The sequence below is a fragment of the Podarcis tiliguerta genome, assembly GCF_965153285.1.
Source record: "Podarcis tiliguerta genome assembly, chromosome: 11".
NCBI lineage: Eukaryota > Metazoa > Chordata > Lepidosauria > Squamata > Lacertidae > Podarcis > Podarcis tiliguerta.
In genome coordinates, this window is record NC_139544.1 from 38,472,599 (window position 1) to 38,498,305 (window position 25,707).

General features: G+C 42.8%; 1 protein-coding gene and 1 long non-coding RNA gene across 5 annotated transcripts in view; one reads left to right on the plus strand and one right to left on the minus strand.

Moving 5' to 3' along the window:
- HTR1A (5-hydroxytryptamine receptor 1A) overlaps positions 1–25,707 on the plus strand; it is a 45,061-nt gene that overhangs the window by 14,600 nt on the left and 4,754 nt on the right. The window lies entirely within an intron of this gene.
- LOC310660178 lies at positions 17,623–24,360 on the minus strand. Its single transcript, XR_014503276.1, has 3 exons — positions 24,142–24,360; positions 21,010–21,194; positions 17,623–17,951 (listed from the first exon to the last, which is right to left on the minus strand). It is a non-coding gene; the product is annotated as an uncharacterized lncRNA (long non-coding RNA).

A 25,707-nucleotide genomic window follows, 5' to 3' on the forward strand; every position in this document is an offset into this window, starting at 1 on the left:
TGTTTTTCACTCTTCTCCAGATTATGCAATACTGAATGTACTAAAATACATACACAAATGCATATTTTGGGGCAAAATGTGCAGAATACAATGCAAAATTTGTGTGGGAAAACTTTACAATTTTCATAATAAAAGATGGGTACATGCAGCTGTTGCAAATACTGCTGTGGTAACAGTGTTGATAATAATAAAAAATAGAATTACTGATGGTTTGGGTTCCCCTTTTAAAACTGGAATAGGTAATTTGGAATGTCAAAATCCAGGGAGAAACTTCAAGGAGAATTTTGGAAGGATCCCCACTTACTGGTTTAATCCAGTTTTGAATATTTGCTTTCTCTATTATTGACTCTTGCCCAGTGGCAACAGAGTGTGGCTTTTAAAAAATAGGTGTCCTGTGGGCAGCTAATTGCCATTGTTAAAGCTCACATAGTGCTAAGCCCCAGCACTCATTTTCTCTCAGTTCATTCGCTCTGATAAGGAATTAATGTTGAGAAATTGCACTTGTCTGTAGCAGCTTTCATAGTACCCTGGTCCGACTTTCTAATCGCATTATGGACTTGTTCTTGTAGAGAAGAATATTAAATCAATATTTTGAGTAGCAGGTATATACAAATGTGAATGCTTTCTTTAAGTCTTAAGATGAATGTTAGCACAGGCAATGATGAAAGAGAAAATCTAAATGGACAGCAAAATAATTTTTGCTCCTTGCTGTGGGGAATAGGACCTGCAGACATTTAAGAGCAGAGGAACTGCATTACCAGAGGTACTGTATATGAACTTCCCTTGAAGACTGCTAGAATCCTTCTTTTGATATTAATGGAAGTTGGTAAAAGTTTCCCTGAAAATGCAATATCTATAGAGAAGATGATGCTTATTTATTTTGTTACTGTAATATACAGGCAGAGAGGTGAGTGCAGAAGTCAGCATTCTGGGGTTTTTTGTCACATTTTCTTCAGAGTAGACTCATTGAAATGAAAAGCCTAAGTTAGTCCTGGCCATTAATTTCAGTGGGTTTACTCTAAGCAAACACTAGTTGAATACAAACCGGCAAGTCAAAAGTTTAACCTTTGGAAAGTAAAAATCTAGTCCTTAAGTCTCCAGCTGTTTTTGGACTACAGTTCCCATAATACCAGATCACTGACCCTGCTAGCTAGGGATGATGGGAGTTGTAGTCCAAAAACAGCTGGAGACCCAAGTCTGGGAAGCACTGATCTAAGGGAAGGATTGGAACCTGGGTGACGAAGATGGGGCTTCATCCCCTTCAGTAGCATAAGGTGAATGAATTGGGTCAAATGGGTAATTTTGATGGTGTAGTGGGGTCTGGGTTTGCATGAAACACTAAATTATGTTTAACATTAACCAAGGTTTATAAACCCACTGCAAGCCTTGGTTGACAAGAATCCTTTAACTATAGTTAAGCTGCTGGGCTGGGTTAACACTTAAAGTAGAACTATGGTTCAATATCATGGTTTAGCATTGCTACTGTACTGCACAACATTATTTACTGTTACCTGTGCAGATCCCTATTTATGCAACGTGTGGCTTTGAAAATAACCCCTGTGCCTTTATAGACTTGCATGGCACAGAGGCACACTTCTTTTCAGTACAGTGCTAGGAAAAGCTGCATCTTCTGGTTTCTTTATATTTTCAAAGAGCTTTCAAAGGCACAAAAGCGATGAAAGGTTATGATGAATAGTTTGGAACTGTATGTTTGCTGACTCAGTATCTGTGTTAAATACCAGGGGCTCCAAAATGGGCCATAAGTGTAAGCAAGTGTACAGTGATGAACATTGGGACAAAAGGCCCTGTCTTTACATACACACCAATGGGCTCAATACTGCAATGACTGCCTTGGAAAGAGACCTTGGGGTCATGGCAGGTCACTCAGTGAAAATGTCAACCCAGTGTGCAGCAGCTGTGAAAAAGGCAAATTCAGTGTTGGGGATAATTAAGAAAGGGATTGAAAATAAAAACTGCCAGTATCACAATGCTGCCCATTATATGTATCTGTGGTGTGACCACTGCATGCAAAAAGGCCTGCATGCCACATGTCCAAAAGGATATTTGTAGAACTGGAAATGTTTCAGAAAAGGACATCAAAAATGATCAAGGGGTTGGAGCAATGCTCCTATGAGGAAAGGTTGCAACATTTGGGGATTTTAAGTTTAGAGATAAGGAAAGTGAAGGAGAACATGAAGTTAAGCATAAGGTGGACAAAATGGATAGTCCACTGACCCTAAAAGTTGGAAGATTTAAGACAGATAAAAGAAAGTACTTCTTCAAGCATCACATAATTAAACTGTTCAGCTTGCTTCCACAGGAGACAGTGATAGCTACAAACTGGGATAGTTTAAAACATCTTTCAACAAATTAATGGAGGATAGGACTATCAGTGGCTATGAGACAGAATGGCTATGTTGTTCCTTCATTGGCTGGGATACAGATGGCCCTGTGGTCTAAGTCACTGTGATTGCTGATCAGAAGGTCAGCAGTTCGAATCTGCATGACAGGGTGAGCTCCCATTGCTCTGTCCCAGCTTCTGCCAACCTAGCAGCTCGAAAGCATACCAGTGCAAGTAGATAAGTAGGTACCGCTGTGACGGGAAGGTCAACGGCTTTTCCATGTGCTCTGGCACTCGTTACGGTCCTCCATGCTCCAGTAGAGGTTTAGCCATGTTGGCCACATGACCTGGAAAGTTGTCTGTGGACAAATGCCAGCTCCCTCGGCCTGAAGTGAGATGAGCACTGCACCCCATAGTCACCTTTGGCTGGACTTAACCACCCAGGGGTCCTTTACCTTTACCATTGTTCCTCCATTACTGGAGGCATTGTGGATCTGAATGCCAATTGCTGGGAATTACAAGTGGAGGCTGTGCTGTAATGCTCAGGTCCTGCTCGTGCGCTTCCCATAGGTTGGCCACTTTTTTTATACAGCATACTGGACTGGTGGACCATTGGTCTGATGTCCTTCCTGTGTCCTTACCAACAAATGGATTGATGACTAGCTGAAAACAACAATGATAATTATAATGATAGAACAACAACGGTAGTAATGATTCCTTCCGTGTTCTTGCACTCCCCACCCACAGAAACCTACAAGATGAAAAATACATGCAATACATTCCTAAAATAAGGTAAAGGTACCCCTGCCCGTACGGGCCAGTCTTGACAGACTCTAGGGTTGTGCACTCATCTCACTCTAGAGGCCGGGAGCCAGCACTGTCCGCAGACACTTCCGGGTCACGTGGCCAGCGTGACAAGCTGCATCTGGTGAGCCAGTGCAGCACACAGAACGCCGTTTACCTTCCCGCTAGTAAGCGGTCCCTATTTATCTACTTGCACCCAGGAGTGCTTTCGAACTGCTAGGTTGGCAGGCGCTGGGACCGAGCGACGGGAGCACACCCCGCCGCGGGGATTCGAACCACCAACCTTTCGATCGGCAAGGCACTGAGGCTTTTACCCACAGCGCCACCCGCGTCCCTGCATTCCTAAAATACAAGACAATAATCAAATTGCCAACAGACAAAAACATATATAAAACAATTACCTAGAAACCTGACAGCCTTAATCCTAATAGATGTTGTAAATGAGAAGCCTGTTGATACAAGAGTGTCCTCAGTTTCTGACAAAACACAATCAAGGAAGACAACACTGACTTTGACTAAAAATGGAAAGTTCCATTATGTTGGTGATGGCTGGGATCTGCTTTAGATCTCTCGGAATTTTTTAAAACACAGCGACGGCTGTGAATTCCAGAGATTATTGAATGGTTGCTTTGCAGGAATGATCCTGGTTTACAGCAGAATAGGAAGCCTCTGTTCTGGCTTGCCATTTGTATTATGTCTGTGCTGCACACATATATCCAGCAAGGTGATTTAGAATACATTAAGGGCACTGTGTCAGCTTCATAGTGCTGAACAACATGTATTTTATCTGCTCTGTGGCTTATAGTGCCCATTCACCAAGTCATTTCCCTTCTACAAGCAGCTCTATTTTAATATATATTTAGTGATGGCAATGCGTGTGCAGAAATCAGCAACAAAATGCCCATTATGTGACTAGACAGCCAATGTGAAGTAGTGGTTAGAGTGCTGGACTAGGACCTGGGAGACCAGGATTCAAATCCCTCCTCAGTCATAAAGCTTACTTGGTGACCTTGGTTGCAGTCCAACCCACTTCCCAGGGTTTCTGTGAGGATACAATTGGGAAGGAGGAGAGACACATGTGTCACCTTGAGAATGGTGGGATATGAATGCACTAATAAATGTGCAAAATTGATCAAAGTGCTGCTGGATCTTAAGCCAGTTCAGCATCTAGATGGGGACCCAATCTGGGCCTCTGTAGTGCACCAGCCTCAAGCTAGCATAGCATAAATTAAGGCAAAAACTGCCTCCCTCTTCTGCCCTGGCAAAAGGCAGCGCCCAAGATGCAGTAGTGATGAGGTGGCTCCCATTCAACACTGTTTCCTGTTGGCTAGGAGTTTTGATTGCTCTCTAAACAAGTTTGTACTAGCCATCTCCCCCAGGAAAACATTGTTCACAAATCCCTCTCAAATGTTCCCTTTTCCTACATACTGGGGGATTGGCAATTTACCAGCAAAGCCCTGCTTAAATGTCTGTTTTTAGACTGGCTGTGAGATGTCGCTCTGCATATTTACATCCTTTGTCACGTTTGCTCAGCTTACTTTAAATAAGAAAATATAGCGACCTAATTAAAAGAACACCATAAAGACCACGCAAGCATGAATGACATAGTAGGAATACTGGGTGAAAAAGGGTCTGGGAAAGGCTGGAGTTATGGAGACATTTGCTTATACAGGTTAGGTGTTGCAAGCAGTGCTTTTTTTCTAAGAAAAAATGTTTAGGGGTACTCTCATTTTCCTACTCATATTGAAATGCTGCCCCTCAATGAGGCCAAACTTAGATTCACAAAATGTTTAGGGGTATGCATACCCCTGCATCCCCCCATAAAAAAGCACTGGTTGTAAGATAATTTAAACAAATACCTGATGAGAGTATTTGTCCACCTAGTTTCATAGTGTCTACCCCAGGTGTAATCAATGTGATGCTCTCCAGATATTGTTTGACTACAATTCCCATCATCACTGGCCATGCTATCTTGAACTTATGGGAATTTTAGCCCAAGAACATTTGTAGAGCAACATATTGGCTATCCCCGGGCTACCCCAACTGGCAGTGGGTCTCCAGTATTTCAGCTTAAAGCCATATCAAAACTCTACCACTTGCACTTAAACATTTGGCCCCTTTGTGTGTTTTTTTTAAAACCTTTGGTTTGGGGGAAGAGAGAAGAGATTCTAAAAAGCATTCATGGGGAAGTTTAATTGGGGAACCTTAATTAGGGTTTTCTCAATCTACAGAGGTCCAGAGGGCTGCATGTCACCCACAGTTCCAGGTTCCCAATTCATGTCTTACAATATGTTGGCCAAGGCATACAGAATTGCTGTGGGAGGACAATGGGGCGCTGTGCACAGATACTGGGTCCCAGTCTGGTTTGCCGGGTAAAGCGAACACTTTGACTTTATTTGCCTCTTTTGTCAATATCATCTTTTAAAATATACCATCTTTCCATAGATGCTTGAGGAGGTTTACATCAAATGGATTAAAACATTACAATTAAAAAAACATAAACAGTTAGCTTACACTCTGGTCAGCAGTTAAATGTAATTAATACATAAGGCAACATGTAGGTATCAACATATTACAACAGAAAACCCCTTAAAGCAACTAATTGAAACATAATCTATCATGAATGAATATACTAGATCATAGCAATATTTTTTTAAAAAATGACTGAAAAGCATAATTGATGAATAAACAAATAATAAGCAAAGTCTTCCAGCAGGTCAAGAAATAACCAATTAGTATGAATCATCATAGGCCTGCCATTTTCAGTGGTAGCTCCATTTTTCTTCTAACATGCAGATCTGCCCTTAGCAGAGATAGCTGTGACTGTTCTATGACTATGTGAATGTAATTGGAAATGTATGGTATCTGTCAACTACCAGCTTAGTATTTTGCTGTACTGCATAGACCTAGGTTAGACATATGGTGATCAGCATGAAAGATGCAGAAAATGCTTCTTTCCCCTTGCAATCCTGAGCTTCTGAAACAGATAAAAGATATGTCTTAAGCTAAGAACATTAATGTTCAAGAACACACCAAGATAAACCATTGGGGATGCCTTTGTATTCAAGTCACTTTGCTTGAAATAGAAGGTCTGGGGAACCTGTGTCTCTCCAGCTGGTGCTGGTTTACAGTTCTCAGGCCAATGGAAATTGGAGTCCAGCAACATCTGAAAGGCCATGGATTCCTTATCCCTGATCCACCATAAGCAAAGTATGGCATAGCATGCCAAATATAAGTGCCTTGTAAATATAAGTGGTGAAATTCTCTTTAGCTAAATGTGAGAAAATCCTGATTCTTAGCTTCAAACAAGCATGCTCCTGTTTTCAGTTCCCATTCAGTATCTGTTTTGATTTAATAGTAGCCTTGGCTACCTGTCAAAATATTGCTGCACATCAAGATGCTGAAATAATTATTCTGGACCTCTGTCAATTTGGCTGTGGACTTGGTTGCCTCTGCTGTAATAATATTGATCAGGCCTTTGACAGCCAAATTATATGGCTTGTCCTGATTGAATAAATGGTACTGTCTTCCATGCTGAGTAGTTGCTCTGCTGGGTAATAACATCAGCTTTGTATAAATGTGTACGGGGTAAATGGCAATGAAAATCACCTGGTTAGACTGGCAATGCATTTATTTGTAAGACTGGTTACCTACAGCATCCTCTCTAGTTTAGAAACGTTACAATGCAATCCTATGCAGGCATACTCAGAAACAAGTCACATGGGGTTCAATTGAACTTACTCCCAGATACATGAGTGTAGCATTGCAGTCTTAATTAATGAGTACTTGTGAAGTCCAGCTTGTCTCTTGTGTTCAGCGATACCTGGTGAACCCATCTCTCTTTCAAGGTTGTTGTTGTTTAGTCGTTTAGTCGTGTCCGACTCTTCGTGACCCCATGGACCAGAGCACGTCAGGCACTCCTGTCTTCCACTGCCTCCCGCAGTTTGGTCAAACTCATGCTGGTAGCTTCGAGAACACTGTCCAGCCATCTCGTCCTCTGTCGTCCCCTTCTCCTTGTGCCCTCCATCTTTCCCAACATCAGGGTCTTTTCAGGGAGTCTTCTCTTCTCATGAGGTGGCCAAAGTATTGGAGCCTCAGCTTCAGGATCTGTCCTTCCAGTGAGCACTCAGGGCTGATTTCCTTCAGAATGGATAGGTTTGATCTTCTTGCAGTCCATGGGACTCTCAAGAGTCTCCTCCAGCACCATAATTCAAAAGCATCAATTCTTGGGCGATCAGCCTGCTTTATGGTCCAGCTCTCACTTCCATACATCACTACTGGGAAAACCATAGCTTTAACTATATGGACCTTTGTCAGCAAGGTGATGTTAGGACTCTTCTTATTAGCAGGCACTCTTTTTGGTTTGCTTATTTATTGGCCCACTACTGGAGTATGCTGTCCAGGACTTTGCAAATCTCCTTCCTCTCTTACCCCCTTCTTCCCTGCTTGGTAATGCTTGCCATCCCTTTACCCAGCGGTAAGCTCTCTTCTCTTATTCACCCCAGAAGGTGCTCTTTCCCATTATTACAGCTGCAGTCAGTATCTTACTCCCATCTTTGGTTAACTTCACTTGTTTTTGCCTGTTTACTATCTGCCTCTCTGCTTGACCCTCCTCTATTTTATGCTTACTCATACATTCAAACTCATTTCCTGTCCTTCCTTCTCAGTGGCTGGAAGTACCCCTGGTGTGTCTCTTTATCCTAACAGGCTGAGTGGCTCTGCTCCTCAGCATTCCCTTCACACATTACAGTACTTTAGTTCTGAGCAGCTCACCTTCTGATGGAACACCATCACCTTGACACACGGGAGAGAAAGCCTCCTTGCCCTCTCCTCACTGAATATTGAATATTCAGTTCACAGAATGTTGAACTGAATATTGACTTCTGCATGCATAAAGTCCATATACTTCAGTTGACTCAGGTAGTCCAAATCCCAAATCCTTAAGTTCTTAAGTTTATTCATTGCCACGTATCTCTGCAGCGACTTGAGTTTGACATTCCTTTCCCTATCCCAATGGAGATTTCCCTTTCCCATCCCAAAGGATTTGGTGGTATTTAGTTGCCAATATTTTATTTATTCCTACACTATACATACCACATTTTCCCATCTCAATGGCATTTCATTTTCCTATCCAAAAGGATGTGGTGGTATTTTGCTGCTAATGTTTTATTTATTCCTTCACCTAAAACATTTATATGCCTACGTTCAACCAATGGTTTTGGGGTCATGTACAAGAAAGGAAAACTGCACTAACAACATGCAAAACAACCAGCAGATAAAAGCACAATGAAAAGTCAGACTAAAAAAATAAAAATAAATACTCCCTGCCCCCCTCTCTCTGTATCTATAAAAACTGACTAGGTTATTTTTTAAAAAAAGTTTTTGCCCACTGCCCAAAAGATAGGAATAGTTAGCAGCATCAGCCCTACTGCTAGACCGAGTAAGGTGACCAATTCAAGCATCAGGTGCTGAAGATGGGTGGGAGATGGTGGCAAGGTGTGGGAGGACAGAGCTGTAGTCTGCCCTGTGCCTGCGCCAAGCTAGCCTGCTGCCTCAGGTAAGGTGAATTTGGGCCACCTGATTCAAGTATAGTACACAGATGTCAATATTTAGTTTAGCGCTTAATTAACTAAGGTACAACCCTATACCCATTTAACTGTGGCCCTATTAGCTACTGAATAATAATAATAATAATAATAATAATAATAATAATAATAATGTATTATTTCTACCTTGCCCACCTGATGGGGTTGCCTTGACTCCCCCTGACAGGGCCTTATCAGTAGTGGCTCTCCATTTGTGGAACATGCTCCCTGGTGAGGTGCATCTGTTTCCTTCACTATTGACTTACAGGATAAATGTAAATGCCTGAACATGGACCACCTATGGCACATGTTACTTCAGGTGCATATTTGGGGGGGGATGATGTGCCCTCTCTAACACTTTTGGAATTGTAGTTTGGCAAGCATATAAATTAGACCCTAAATCCTATCAAGTAAGATCTGTAGATCTGCAGGCCTAATTAATGATGGCGCCTGTGCATGAGCTAGGAAGTGAATCACACTGCATGGCTAGGTTGGGTCTATCATAGTTCTGCTGCTACAGCTGCCCATTGTGTTCATTCGGAGATAGGTAACTCAAGGCAGGAGTCCTAAAATAAGACTTGGGGAAGATGCCAGCTGAAAATAGAACAGCTTTTACACGGTAGATTGGTCACAGCATAAGGATGATTCAGCAGAACGTTGTTCCACTCAGCGTTTATAAGGATTGCACTGGCTTTACATTAGGGTAGTCATGTGCCCCACTTTATGGAAGTTTGAAGGGCTGTCAGAGGTCAGTCCTTTGTCTGAAGGAGTCCTCTATTTGTAGGATTGTCTGGTCCATGCCTGGTTTAAAGAGTGATCAGAAGGGAGAGCAGGCGGCGGGGGGGGGGGGGGCTTGTAGTTGCCCATCCACACTTACTGCCTGGACAGCAGAATGAGCAGACACACAGGCCACCTGCTCACAGTCTTCTCCGTGGTGGAGAGCTGTATGGTATTTCTATTTAACTTATATAGTAATTCTATCTGATTTTGCATCTATACATATAAATTAGCTCATGCAAATCTGTGTCTTCTTTTTATGATGATGTGTTTTCTCTATTTTTGGCAATGCTACTGATGTTACCTGGAAAAGACTTGATGCTTTATTGCTGAGTTTTTAAAAAAATTTATTATTATTATTATTATTATTAGGGTTACTATGCAAGTCTATGAATCTTAGTCAGAGGAAGTTCTACTGATGGGACTTACTCTCTAGTAAGTGTGCCTATGATTGCAGCTTTTAGATCACAAATGTGAGTTTTCCCAGGTTACATCTCAAGTCTCACTTTTGCTTTATTAGTCCTGTAGGTATATGGGGGGGGGGGGGATCTATAATGCCATCTAACGAGAAGGTGCTTGCAAATTAGAAAATGGGATTTAGAAATGCCAGACAACAGCTGGCTAGAGACAATTCCAGTCAGATCCAAGCTTTTGTTCATAAATCTACAGTGTTTCAAAACAATCCTGCTGATCAAACTCCAAAAAGAGGCGATAACTGAAGAAAAAGCATTTCTCATTATGAAGATAGCAAGTGCACAGGGCTCTCCTATTTTCATTTGATTACCTGAAGCTTTGAAAGATGATCTGCAGACAAGGATGTACTTATCTGGATGCACACAGCAATAGTTCAGACAGATGCAGACAGAACCACCAAGCTACAAAAGCACGGGGGCAAGGGAAGCACCTTTCTTCTCTCTCAAAATGGGAATGGAACAGGGAGAGGGAGCAACCTAGCCGCCAAATTCTCTACCAGCTGCTCCATCTCCCAACTCCATTCCCATTTCACCGCCATGAGGCTGCTGCTGCTCCATTCCACTCAGGTGATGCTGCTGGAACTGACACTTGAAGGATGACAGTTCTGTTTGTGTTACTGCTCCCTCCCCAGAATCTATAGAAGTTCAACTGTGGAGGGAGGAGTCTCTCTAGCGTGCATGTATTTCAGTGTACCAGAATATTTGTGGCAGATCCATTCCTTGACCCCAGTCAGTATTTCAGAATGCCCTGGGTTGGTCACAGAGGCTAGTCTACCCCAGACGTCTACTAGACCACAGGGGGGAATGGGAGGAAGAGCTGAATGGCTGTTGTGATTCAGGGAAAAAACCCAAACAAGAAGGAACGCACCTAATGCCACCTTTCCTCTCATGCAGATGACTTCTGCTTTCCCCTTCTTCTCCTCAGCAGATTCCCCCATGCACCCTCCAAGTCTGCTCCAGATGGTTGGGGGACCTCTGGAGCAGATGGGGGGTGGAGAAAGGAGAAGGGGAAGTCCTGCAGCACGAGTAGCAAGTCGCTTGCGCAGTGTTGGATACAATAATTCTGCTCTACATTTGCTCAGCCTGTTCTGTGACCTCATTCTTATTCCCATGAGTCCCAGGCCCTGAGCCTTACTTACCACATGCACACACATGAACACCAAGGCACTGTTAAGGACACAGTCTGCTGTTTCACATACTGCAGCTGCTGAAGTAAATTTGGCACTCTTGTTAATCTATTGTGGATATATATTTTTTTCCTGCCGAAAGAGCAGCGGATGCAGTCTTTCAGGACCTGCTGTAAGTGAAATTTGGGCTCCTAGTCTTAGCTGCCATTTGTCACAACAAACTCTCTTCAGAAACAAATCTTGGCCCTTTGGGTACTCTTTGCCTCTAGCACTTGGTGATTCTACTGTGTGTGTGTGTGTGTGTGTGTGCGCGCGCATGCGTGTGCCTGTGATTCACCAGCCAGGTTACATTGCCATTATTTCTTTTCACTAGTTAATTGGATGACACTTTACAAATTGAAATAATGAGCTACCAGCACATCATATACATGTTTGGTAATGTATACATATGAAAGCTACAAGATCAAGTAGCCTTTTATGCTGCTGATGAAGATGCTCATAAATAGGCTATTTTGAAGTTAAGGCTCAGCATATTAACTGCTTACGTTTATCACTTGCCTGCAGAAAGTTATCTGCATATATAATGATTAAAGGGTGAGGGCTTCTTCCTGCAAGGAGCCTGCTAATGATGGCCCTCAGGTGGAGAATGATGAAAAATGCATGTATAGGGTAATCTCCAGGTGTGGGGTTGGTGTGGATAATTTCTATGTAGTTCCCCACAGAAAGAATTTCTCCTGCCTTATTGGAACAGGTTGGCAGTCTAGGTTTAACATCAGTGCGGGCAGAAAAGGAGGGCACAGCTAAGGTCAAAGTCAGCTTTTATCAGTTCAGCGTGCTTGTCAATCTTGTCAAGGATCAAATTATCGCAAGGTGCCTTGCCTTTCATATATTTCTTTATCACTACATTTATATCATACTTTCCCTCCAGGGAGCTTAATGTGGCAAACACGGCTCTCTCCTGCTTATTGTATCCTGATGACAACCCTGTGAGGTAAGGTTAGACTGCGACTCAGTCACTGAGTGAGCTTTATGGCTGAGTGCGGATTTGAACCTTGGTCTCTCAGGTCCTAGGTCCACGTCAAAGAAGCGATTCAGTTTAACACGTTGCAAAGTCATATAGGGAAGTCCGGTAGGGAAAGACAGGACTCCATAGCACCATCTGGTGTCACAGTGTTATATTGCATATACAACACATATAAAATGCTTTTTCTTTGCCAATCTAGCTGAGTCCCTAGTTGAGGACTTTAGTTGTGTGTGTGTGTTTTCATCACACTTAACTCTGTGTTCGATTGTGACCATTGTATTTACCACCTTTACCTATATGAAAAGTAAGGCTACCGTTTAAGCTTAAAAATCATGGTCATGGTTGAGGAAAAATAAATAAAACATTTGTTCACATTACACTGTGTGTGTTTTGTTGTTTTCTTAGTATTATTAAGTATATTTTATAATTTATCAGAGTAGCTTGTAAAAACCTAATGACTGAAAAAAAATATGCAGAGGAGCCCGTGAATTGAACTGGAATAGAATTAGTTTAAGTTTGCCCCTCCAAAAAGAAACAGGAAGGAATTCCTTTTTTTCAAATGACCTTTCTAACCACACAGCAGATCAGGATTTACTGGTAGATTCCTGGGTAATTTGCAGCACACCAGCAAGTGTTCCTGACTCCCAATTGTTTAACAATAGCAAGAACAAAGCTATATATTCCACGTAAACAGGACTGCTGAAATGATGAGAGGTAATCAGAAGAGATACTGTGTGTGAAAGGACCAATAATTCCATTCCGTTCTGGTACTGAAAACAATTTCCTAGACTCAGAATATGCTCAGAGGCATCATATTCCTTAATTCTAAGCACATGTCTTTTGCATCTAGTGAAAAGCAAACTAAATTTCAGAAGTCTGCCTATGCCTGCTTTAAAAGTTATCACCCTAACTCTGAATTGTGCTCTAAACAAATTGGCAACCCATGTAGGCAATCCAGGATATGTGAAATATGGCCCCATGTGTGAGAGAGAACCCACTAAGTAGCTAGATCCTGGACCATCTAAAGTTTCCAAAAACTCTTCCAAAGGAGCCCCAGAGTGCATTGCATTCATCCAATGAAGCTACTCTTGAAGAATTCTTGCTGAGTTCATGTACTTAGCATTTGGCATGACCTTGTAGTCCTTGTTTTTTATCCATCTAAGGCTAAGTACATGGACCTCAGTCATCAGTTGATGCAGCAGTCATCTGCTTGTGTGAACCAGCCTTCAAGCCATCTTCTAATGTCCTGGAATAACTACTTGGGCACTTTTCCATTTCCTGTTATGAAAGCCACCTTAAAATCAGTGCACTTTTGTGGTTGAATGTATTGAACATATTGAATGTATAGTTCTATGAATGTAGCTTTTTGCATTTCAGCTGCACCAAGCCAGAGATGAGGAACCTGTCTAGATGTTGCTGAACCCCAACTCCCATCAGCCCCTCAGGCCAGGAATGATAGGATCATCCTTGCAACAAGTCCTTCTCCTATAGCAGTGGAGACTTGTGCTTACAATGTTGAAATTTGTGTTATTTTAAAAAATCTTACTATTGACCTCCGATAGATTAATTAGGAAATCTGCAAGTCAGGTTGGTTTTATAGCTTATCCTGACCCCCCTTTTTTTTGCCACCATCATTAATGCCAGCCAGTAAATGTAAGAGCTTCACAACAATTCTTAAAAACTGCCTAATAGTTCTCAAGCTTTATTGGTCAACTCCTCCTCCTGGTGCAGTTAAAGGGCTCCCTCTTCCTTCACTCTCCATCTTGTTAAAACTAGAATGTATCCGTATCAAACCAACTCCTTCCAATTGCAGATAATAAGCTGCATTACATCTATATATATTACACATTCATTCACCCCTAACAAGCCAATGTACTTAATGGGTAGCTTATTCCCCACGTATCACATTTGTCCTTGATGCATTTCTTTGATTAGATTCTTGAGCCAGCCAAAAACACATCAGCCACTATTTTTTTTTTTTGGTGCCTGGGCTGTAGAAGTTGCTTTTAAAATGGCCTTTAATTGTTGGCTCGTGTGATCCAGAAACCAGGCAGACTTTCTGCCTAATGTCTTGCATCTTTATTTTTTAAATTTTTTTTAAAAAAAACAGGAAAGATGCTGAATAAACAGCACGTTGCACAGCCAAATTAGAGCGGCAACGAAGCATTAGCAGGATGCTGAGATTAAAGGAGACATCATGTTGCTTGTCCTAGCGGTGATGTCTTGTCTTTTATTTCCCAACCCCCACCTTCCCTTGTTTGTTTTCCTGAGTCTGGAAGAAGCTTCTCTATTGTGGGAATGAATTTAAGCCTCTAGAATGCTTCTCCCAATTCATTACTATTTCCCATTGGTCTCTTTCTGGCTCAAGAAACCCAGGGAAGTGTGATAAATTAAGAAAATACCACTACCTTACACTTCACTAGAGGAAAAAAAGAATCAGGGGTGAGATCTAGCCTCCCCAAAACTGTAACAGGATCCAAAGGCATGTTGGTTTGTGCAGTGGCAGACGGACTAAAATGGCAGCTCTTTGTATTCCATGGGGTGGTTCTCTGGCTCATTGGGGAATGTGTAGGGCTCCAACTTGAAGGGGGTGGGGGTGGAGTTTAAATGCTCTCGTGTGCAAACAGAGCAACTGTTCAAACTGAGTCGGATGTATGTCCATACACAGTTGTCTACTTTAACATACTTCTCAACATTTTTAATTGGGGCCAGAGAATTTTCTGGGCTAAGTACACTATTTGTATTCTGGCTCTGTAATATAGTTAGGGATGAATAATTAGTTCTGGTCCCTGTCAGTTTATCACATGTCCATTCATCAGTTTATCTTGTCCTGATTCCACAGGAATCTCTCTTTATTTTTTAATTTAAAAAGTGGTATCAAAACCCATATTTCATTCCATATTTTATCTCCATGTACACATTTCTAAATTATTTTAAAATACACATTTTAAACACATTTTGGCATTTATTTTTTTTTAAGTTGCGATCTGTACCATAAAATTTGGGGAAGTGTGAAATCCAGAGGATAATTACATTCTGATTCAGGAGGTACTAATTATGTCTGTTTAAAAATGTAGAATTTAGATTTCCCCGTCATCCCTAGTAATTTTCCCTTTCAGGGCCAGCCCTATTGTTAGGCAGAGTGAAGCAGCTACCTCAGCTAGTTGATTTGGGGTGTCATGAAAGCAAACGGTTAATTATTCGCCATGTAATTCAAATCCAGTAACTGCTGAGTTGAGTGAGTTTGGAATAGCTGGATCTTGGGTTGTCACAGAAGCACTGGGGCTTCACCAGTGTTAAGTCTCTTATCCTGGCTCATGCTGGCATAAGTCCCTCTACCCAGCTGAGCTGGGCTGATGTTGACTCAGCTGAGGCTCAGCTGGCAGAATTTAACTGGTGGAACTTACACTAGCATAAGGCACAGAAAAGGAGTGTTCTGGGGGTGGGGAGGGAGAATGAGATTCTTACACCGATTGCAAACCATTTTCAGCTCAACCCCATGACCTGGCAACACAGCACAATGCATGCTGGCAAAAAGGGTGGAGTAAAAAACCCCCTCTGCTTTAAAGGCATGTTTTCCCTCCGTTAGGCTTGGGCTGACTCAGGAGGTGGTAGATCTGCTCCTCAAAGTTTTGGAATAGGAGTGACTGAATGCTGGCTTCACTTAAGACAGCATAAGTTCTGCCAGCCTCCTACACCTAGGATTGCTCTGCCAGTTTATTACTGCCAGGGAGAGATGCTTGTGGGAGTAAGTGCCAAAATAACTTGGCCCCCTTTGTGTACTGTGCTCATCTTGACCTGGTCAGCAGGGGCACCATTTGTTACTCTGCCTCAAGCAGCAAAATGTATTGGGATGACCCTGGCCCCTTTTAGCACTGCACCTCTCCATTAGTTCACCTTGACTTTGCCTTGCTGGTAGCTGCATTCACTCGATTGACAGTATAAAAAACACTATACTATCCATTACTAAGAACTAAATGCTGTTTAAAGTGTTCATCCATCCTATACTTTTTCTATACATCGTATAGGAGGAGCACATTCAAGGGATGTTGTACTGCGGAGAAATTATTATTTCATGTCACAGAGTTTACTTCTGTTCGGTTTCTCCCACAATCCTTTGCAAGTCTTCACTGGCTGATTTTTATTCTTTTATGCAACAATTCCTGGCATAGGATTGTTTCTAGAGAGGAAGCAATCAACCTTTTAATGGAGAAAGAGAAGGCTGAGGAAAGGTTAGGTTCTGATAAAACAACTATTTAAAAATCAGAGTAGCTAATGAACCAAAGGTATACAGGATCCCACAACACTGCCGAGTAATGCCTCCATTATTTCTAAATTTGACTTTAGTGCTAGAGATGGGTAATATTTTCTTTCTTTTAAAAATGACTTAAAAGTTGTATAATCTACCTACACCATCGAGCTCAAGGCAGCTTACAGCCCATGAAAGTAAAATAAAACATCAAATATAGGAAGATGACAATAATCACACAAAAACTAAACTAGCCTTGTAGCAAAACACCCACAGTTACCTTACCGCCAAAGCCTCAGAGCTACCATTGGGAAGGCTCTTCTTTCTTACTGTGTCCACCTTTATTGCTCTTACTGATGGCATTTATCTCAAGGCCCCTCAAGCTAGATGTTTAAAAGGAAATGGACCTTATGTCACCGGCAGAGCAGAAGATCCCAGATGCAACCCGAGATACAGTAGTAAGAAGGAACTCCACCAGTCAGAATAGACAATATTGGCCTAGATGGCTCAATATAAGGCAACTTCATGATTTAAAAGGGGAGGCTCATAGGGGGATTGGTGCTTTCTGAGGAAAAACCAGAGACCAAAGAAGGGTTTCAAAGTCAGCAGAAGCACCTTGAATTGAGCATCTGAAACCCAAAGCAACTACTGTGAAAGTGTTTGAATATGACTCCTCCCTTCTTCCCCAATTCACTAGATCAGGCAGGCTGAAACAAGGGGGTGAGGGAGAGATGGGCATGTGTAGGTTGTATAACTGGTGTCAGAGTCAGTTCCAGGGTTGAGGAGCAAAATGCTGCCAAGTGGGGTCCTCTCATGTAACAGTGCTGCTCCTGGGTTCATGGGAAGCTTGCTTTGGTGGCTCTGGATGGTGATATTTCCCCCCAACAATGGCTTCCTGGTTTGAGCCATCTTTCAAGGCTTTGTCAAAAACAAAGATGGCGGCCTCCAGAAGCCAGTAAGTGTGTGTGTTTTAAAAGATGAGCCATGGCAAGCATTGACGGTAGGCCCTACTAGGGTCTGGAGGCCCAGTAGCTACTGAAAGATGGCAACTGCTGATCCCAACCCTGCTCATTGGCATAGTTCCAACCAGTAAAGATGAGAGAAGAGCAACTGGTTGTTAGTTAAGATGCTCTATCCAGGGTTAGCACAACAGCATGAAAATGCTCGGGAGAAATGTACAGTCTCTTTAAAAAAATACGCAGCAAAGACTAGCATATAAAAAATGACTTTCCCTGTTGTGAATCTGCTTCAGCAGTTGCCTTTGTTGAACGCCATCTCTGTTTAAGCAGCTGTAATATGGTGGCAGCTGGTCTTCCATCAGCCTTCTGGCAAGGCAGTGATGAAGTATAATGCAGCTGCTGGAGCAAAGCAAGGCTAGATTAAAATAAAAATAAAAATAAAAAGCTTTAGTACAGGTCCAATGGGAGGTGCTGTGCTCAAATGTCATTGACAAGTTTATAGTCTGACATCTCCATTTAACCTGTGGCAATCAGAGGGCCAGATTCAAACTTGGCCAGCCTTTTGGGGGTCATATTCCAATGGTGGGTGGGGCAAAACGACAACATAAAACCCTGAAAGACAAAATGTGCATAGCTGTCAGGATCCCCCACCTTCAGGACTGAGGCTGAGAACCAGAAAAGGAAGGACATGCAATAGACAGCCCAACAAGTCCTTCCACCAGATGAGCCTGTGGAGTCAGTGAACCTCTGGCCTGAGGATGTGGTACTGCTGTCTTCAGAGGACTCTATTGCAGAAGCCCCAGTGAAACCAGGGGCTCATTCAAACACTGTTGCCTGCTACTGTCAGGTAAGCCGACCTGGTTCATGGAGGGGGCACTCATGCAGGAGGAAGCCAGCAGAAGGCACTATGCCGAAAGCTGCCCAAATCCACACTCAACTCCCATGTCCCCAACCAGCTCTCTGCATGATGTAAGTCTCCTTTGCTTCATATATGCTAAGGGGAGATCTTGCTCTCAAGCCAGGAGTGGGAAATGTTTTTTCAGCCCAAGGGAAGTTACTTAAAACCTTTGTATAGGAAGCTACAGTCCAGCCATGCAAAAGCCACAGATTTTGACAAACACTCCATCCAGACAAGCAAGAGGTGTCATCACACTTCAAGGACACACACCAGCCAGGCAAAAGCATTTGTGGAGGATGTACAGTAGGGCTGGTGAGAGGTGGGTATGTCCTGTGGCCTAGAGAGAGTCCCAGGTGCCAGATAGAAAAGCTTTTGAGACCTGAGTTTCTCCATCCCTTCCTCAAGCCTTGTTGCTCTCAGTACAATAGACTTGCAGATATATTATGGATAAGAGCAGTGTGCGATGCAAAGCAGGTGTCTGCACTGATGTATGCATTGGTGTAAATGATGTTGTTCGTAAAAGGAAATGTTTGAAGCTAAGACAGGCAAAGGAGTTTGAATGGGGAAATTGACAAGCTCTGACTCAAACCAAACACAGGCGGGAGCTGGAATTGGACACATGATATGGGATGATCCACTGAAATAAGAAAATCATGTCTAAATATTGGGTCAGCTTTTTTTGTTGTTAAACCCCATCCCCCCAAAAATGAATAAATAAATGCTTACTCATTAAGAGCGAAACCCAAGACCAAACATTCTGGGGCTAATAGTCTATGACTAGACTTATCCTTAGGAAATTTAATATTTGGGGTGCCTGTCCATTGACTTGTAGTGTTAGGTGGCTACTGGGAAGACCAGAAGATTGCATATTTTAATAAAGGACATTATGGCTTAGTAACTTGGGGAGGCCTAAGGATTTGGGCTTCCAAGCATATCCTGTTTTTGACATTTGTGCCTAGAGAGCTGGCCCTACTTCCAGTTACTGCTCAGGATGAAAGCAAAGTTTTCAATGGGAACATGTCCCTTTTGTTTGAATCTTCCCTTCACACTAGTGCACATTAAAAAGTTTAAATAACAAAAAGCTTTTAGCATCACATTGCTTCCCTCCTCTCTGGATTAACGTTCTAATGTTTGTGTGCAGCTCTCCAACCCTTAGGTTAACATTTTCAGTCTAAAGATACAGATTTGGGGTGTGTGTTGGAGCAGAAACATAAATAATCAAGGCAGAGCTAAACGGCGCAACTGGGAATGGAGGTATTTCCCCTTTGTGCCACTGGAGCTGTGCTGCAGACGAAAGCAGCCACCCATGAACTCTGAAGCTAAGATCCGATGTGGTGCAAATCCATCGACAAACACCCAGCTGAAGAAAGGAGGTTCCGGTGGGATTTCCGCACTTTTCATGGAGTTTTGAACAGTGTTCTAATTGTGCTTTCATTTTCTTTTAGAATAATCCATTACAATTGTTATTGATTCATACTAGTCTTCCTCAACCTGCTGCCACCATATGTTTTGGACTGCAGAGGAACCCAGGAAGTTGCTTTCTACCAAATTAGACCAATGGTCCATTTGTTGTCAATCCCAGCAGCAGCTTTCCAGGCTTTTAGGCAGGAGTCTTCCACAGCCCCTAGGGTTAAACTAAGAACTGAAGCTGGAACCTTCTGCAAGCAATTCGCATGAGCTTCAGCCAATATGGCCAGTGGTCAAGGATGATGGGAGTTGTAGTTCAAAATGTCTGGAGGGCACCAGGTTGGGAAAAGCTGTTTTATACAATTTGGGGCAGTTGTATAAATATAGAAAACAAAGTCACCTAGTTTATAATGGCATTGGCCAGGGGCGGGGAACTGGATCCAGCTAGTGAGATAACCTTAATTCCTTCATCTCCATGGGCCAACTTTGACAAGTGGGTGGGGCCACCCATCTATCACAGTTTAAAGGAGCTTGCTGTAACCACCAGTCAGCTGATGTCAATCTTTGACATCCATTTGCAGAAGCAGTTTGTATTCAAACTGCCCCTGCAAATGGACATTTCCCCTCTGTAGACACTGTCTGCAAAGGAACAATGGAGAGCTGACTTCAAGCTCCTGGTTGTTCCTTTATAGTCATGTCCTTACTTGTCCAACACCTGACATAGGATGCCACAGCCTCATGGGCCAAACTGGGATCTGTGCTGGTCTTAGTCAGGCCAGTGGGCAGGAGGCTCCCCACCACTGACATAGACTGAAAGTTCCCTATGTTGGAAGTACAGCAGCAGAGATCATTCAGTGCGTAACTTAAGGGTTAATTCAGTTCTCAGTGATAACTACCCAGAGAGGTATGTACAGAGCTGTCACTTAGCAACCACTCAGAGTGGCATGATCTCTAGTGAGGTAACACAGGCTCTGATTGGCTGTGGAGTTCTGAGGTAGTTTCCCCCTCTGTGTGTTTGGTTAATGTCACCCTGTACGAAGTCTGAACCAAGAAAGACAAAACCTTTGTGTTCATTTTTCCTCAGATTATACACTGTTATGTTTAGTTTCCTTAGTAAAGTGTTATCGAGATGCTGTCTCTGTTATTTATATGGCTTTGCTAATGTTAAAATTCATCACATTGGGTGGAAGATTCCCGCATTGCAGGGGGTTGGACTAGATGATCCTCGTGGTCCCTCCAACTCTATGATACCATGCTTTTACCAGCACTATTTGGGACTATTGATCTCTCTCTACCAGTAGCTGCTGGTGTGGTAGGGTAGAGCTGTGAAGTCATCCTCACATCACTGGCATTGCTACAGCTTACCTGGGTGGTCCTGGGGCTTCACAGATGCACCAGTGGGTGCTCCACCATCCCAACTGGTACTGCTCTCTGTGCAAACTCTTTATTCAACGGAAGAGATTTGCTCTGTAGCTCTTGGTTCAGTTTCCGTTCAAACTTAGTTCTTCCAGAATGTGAGGAGTTGACCACAGACTGTTCTATGTACTGTCCTTGGAAATGAGACCAGAACATCTTTAACTAATCATATACAAATCAAACCCAAATTGGAAGAAGTATCAACAGAAGCATAAAAGCTCAGAGCTAAACAAAGCAAAATATGGTTTGACAATCTTTAGGTTTTCCCCCCTCTGAAATTCCAGACAGATAAACTGTTTGAAAATAAGTAAGTACGTCGGCTTATTTACTGGTTTTTCAGGCATCCTCACATCCAGGGCAGTGTGCAGAGAGCTCCATTTGAAAAGAAACTCATTTCAGACCCGCTCTCCTGCTGATAAATTGTAATTGGTGCCTGATTGAATATGAGACGGATTTTGTTCTTTTCCACCCAGCCTGACCCGACTGCTCCGGTCATTTCCTGTCAGTGGTTGAAATAGGCTGCCTCAATCAGTGGCAAAATGCATTTAGCTTGCTGAGAGAAAGCACTTCACTTATATCTTGAAAGACTCTCGTGTACAAAGCAAAAAAAGGAAAAGGGAAAAAAAATGGGATTGAATCACATGATGGGAGTGTTTGAAAGTTAAAGCAGAACATTTAAATAGTAGCAGATTACAAATAATTGCTGCGGCTCTATTCATGTACCCCAGTTTATAAAGGCCATTTGAGGAATCATCTACAGATATCATTACTTCATGAGACTGGCCTGTGTTAGCTGACTAACAAATTAAATAAATCGTAATCATTCATTGATTGTTTACAATAAACAATATGTTTTGCACTCCACATTTCTTTCCAAAAGGAAACCCAAAGCAGACAAAACAGTTGCAGTAATATCAAGTCAAACAATTGTGCTCCGATTATGGAAGAAAAAAGGAGCACTGTGTCAACTAGGTTAAGTAGAGCATCTTCTGAAATTCATGAGGGGGGCACCTAGCAAAGCCTCTCTACATGATCTTAAAGTAAAAGGGAGAATATGTATTAGTTCCAACTAGAAAAAATGGATCTTGGAAACTTAGGGCAATCACACGCCAATTTTCTCTCCTAATGCATAGTTTACTAAGGATGTTGCCACACTGCAGTTCATGTGGTTGCTGACAGGTGGCACTGTAACCTGCAGTCTGGTGACAAACAGCTCTCAGAGCTGCTGGGCCATCACAGTGGTATTGGAGGGTGAGGAGGAGGGAACTAGAGACAAAGGTCAGTGAGTGAGTGGGTGGGAGGCCCTGGCCAGCAAGCAGAAGTTTGGTGAGGTCTAATGGGAGAGAGGAGGGGTAGTTTTGGTGAGCTCTGGGGGAGGGGGTAGCTTTGGTGAGGAGTAAGGCGAGGGAGCCTAGAAACTAGCCTGGTGTGCCAAGGAAACATTTATATTAGTTGCCCCCCCTTTTGCCTCTGGCCCCACCCATCACTGCCATGTGACCCTCAGAAGGTTGCCTAGCAGGGAATACATTCCTCAGCCTGAAAAAGCTCATCACTCTTGACCTGTGTCTTCAATCCATGTCTTGTAATCATAAGAACACACCTGCAAAGCTAAGCAGGGTCCAGTATTGTTTCGAATTGGATGGGGAACTGGTTGTTAAGATTCCTATGTTGCCAGGGGCTGGGCTAGATGATCCTCAGGGTATCTTACAACTCTACAATTCTTCGATTCTATGATTCAGTCCACTTTCTGGGCCCTTAGTGAAGGGGACTACCAATACTTCTCATCCATCTGATCAATAAATGTATGAGTGAAGGTGTGCCTAATATTGGTGTCCTCCTCTGGCCATACCCCTGACACCTGTGCATTCAGTAGAATACATGAAAAGGGAATCTGACTGTTTTAATTGCCTTGAGACCCCTTTCACACCTTCTGCTGATTGCATGGATACTGAGGGCATGCCCCAAATATGGAACCCTCCAGATATGGTTATTAAGTACTTATATGCCTGGCACACTGTTGTGAACTACGCCAATGACTCGGGCACAAGGAGTCCTTGCTCATGTCATCATCAGGGAACCTGAGGTTTACACTAAATACTCAGGGGTCCCAGAGGATGACATTTCCGGGGTTCCTGGGGGCTGAACTATTGCTGTCTCAAAGTGCCAAGGATAAGGGACGGAAGTCTCTCTGTTGCTGGCACTGATAAACTGCATTGACAGGGTATATGATGCTTGTGACAAAAGCATTACCAACTGACCCAAAATGTTATAGGACTTTGGCTTGGCTCATAATGATTTCAAGGAGAGGGGCATGAACTCTTCAAGTTCACTGTTGTGAGCTCTTCTAGTCTAAACTTGGGCACCATGACTAGTTAACGAGGTTGCAGATCAGCCTATTAAACCTCCAGCTCAAAACTGATCAGCTAATATTGGGGTACTGCAATTTGTCTCTGAACGCCAGTTGCTGGGAATCTGAGACGGGGAGAGTGTTTGTTGTGTTTAGGTTCTGCTTGTGGACTCCAACTTCCATAAGCGTTGGCAGCATGGACCCCAGGGATGATGGGCGATATAATCCAAAAACATCTGGTTCCCCATCCCTGCCTTTCAGGACACAGAGAAGCAACCTTCCCGCTGATGCCAGCTGCTATTAAGAAGCCTGTATTGCAACCAATATTATGTTTTATGAATATTGCATCAAAATGTAATGGATTGGGAGCTCAAAGCCAATTCAGAAAGTGCTGAATCTTTGTAAGTGGACAATTTATAGCTGTGGGTGATGATACTGCTGAATGCTATAGCAGTTCAGTAACCTGAGGAAATAGAAAGTTCATACAAATGAAATATCACCCACAGAACCAGGCTCTCTGAATTAAGATAGACTGATGAGAGATGGTATATGAAGGGCATAAGATCTTCCTTGATGGGTGAGACCAAGGTCTGCCTGTTCTACTCCTCTGGCATTTCCACTCATAGCCACATAGATACCCCTGCTAATCAGAGCCATGGGGCAGTTCTTCCATCTTATAACTGATTTTATCACTGGTCTTGCAGCCCCACTGGACTTAATGGTTTTATGCCTACCCTGTTTAGATGAGCAGATGTATTATTTCAGTTCCTTCAAAATGTGGTCAAAATCAGTCATGCTGCACTGCTCATTCAGCTGAGTGGGGCTCTAGAACGTCTGCCTTAAAGTTCTACCCTGACAGCTGCACTGAAGGTGATTATGAGCTGATAATGGCAGGACCAATTATCAGGAAATTTTTTACAAATACACCTTTTGCCCTGCAGCTTCATCAGGCTCTCAGTGGTTCCCTTCCTTGCCTATTCAGATGATTTGGCAAGGGTTAACATGAGGACTTTCCAGATATGTGACTGGGCCCAGGAATCTGCCCAGCCTCTGCTACCTATTTTGAGTTAGGCCAGGCAATTAGTGGGTTCTTGAATCAAATCATTAATGGAAAATCTGTAACAGAAAGCAGCATTTTAAGGGAACCAGGAGGTGGAAGTTCAGGAAGAAAAGGGAACAAAGAGACAGGCCATGAACAAGCTCAAACCAAAAAATCACCAGAGAAGAACTACCATGGGGTTTTATCTTCCCAAATCAAAAGGGGTGCCAGTTGAAGGGGAATTATGGTTTCCCTAGAACTCAAAACCCAGGAGAAAAGCCCATGTTCTGCCTTATGCTATCAGTCCATCTAGCTCAGTAGACGCCAGCTCTCAATGGTTTCAGGCAGGGTTCTTCCCCAGCCTTTGCAGGAGTTTCGAGTGATCGAATGTGGGACCTTCTGTATGCAAAGCAGATGCTCTGATACTAAGCAATGGCCTTTCCTAAAGTAGTGGTCTGAGTGTTGGACTAGGGTTTGGGGGACCAGTTTGAAATCTCCACTCAGTCATGAAGTTCACTGGTTAACCTTGGGCCAGTTGCTATATCTCAGATGGGGAGAGAGAACCATGTAAGCCTTATTGAGCTCCATGGAGGAAAGGCTGGGTACCCATGTATTAAATGAAGAAAATGCCTCTCTGTGCCTCTTCTTTTCCTTTGCTACGTGTAAGTGCTTAACACAATCATCTGTGTGTCACCCAATAGTGTGAATGCTGTTGAGACTTCTCTTACTTCTTTCCACCTAGAAATCTTTTCGATGAGAGCAGGGCAAAGCAAAGAAATGAGAAAAACAAAGTGAGAAAATGTGAGGGGGGGTTATGGAGGTGTTAGGTATAAGTGACAATCACAGAAGTGGGTAAAGGGTGGGAAAGAGATGCCAGAGATTCTGAGAGAGAGAGAGAGAGAGAGAGAGAGAGAGAGGTGCACACATAAGGTATGGTGGAGAAAACAGAGCTTTCTAATTAAGCAGAAATTCTCTCTGCTGTAAGGAGAATGAAAGATTAAACCACACCAAACCTTTCTAGGAAAGAAATCAAGTAAAAAGCAACACCTATTTGAATCTCGAAAGACTCCATAAACACAGGGCAATTTGTAGTCTCGGCACAGAAGGTGGTGGATTGGTTATGCAGGAATTTCTCTTGAAATGCAACCCAAGGCTATCGTTTTCTCATTAATCAGGAAAAAGCTCTCCTTGAGCTTAATTACCATTCTTACAATAACTTGCATATATCCTGCTCACTCAATAAAAAGTATGGATTTTGGTT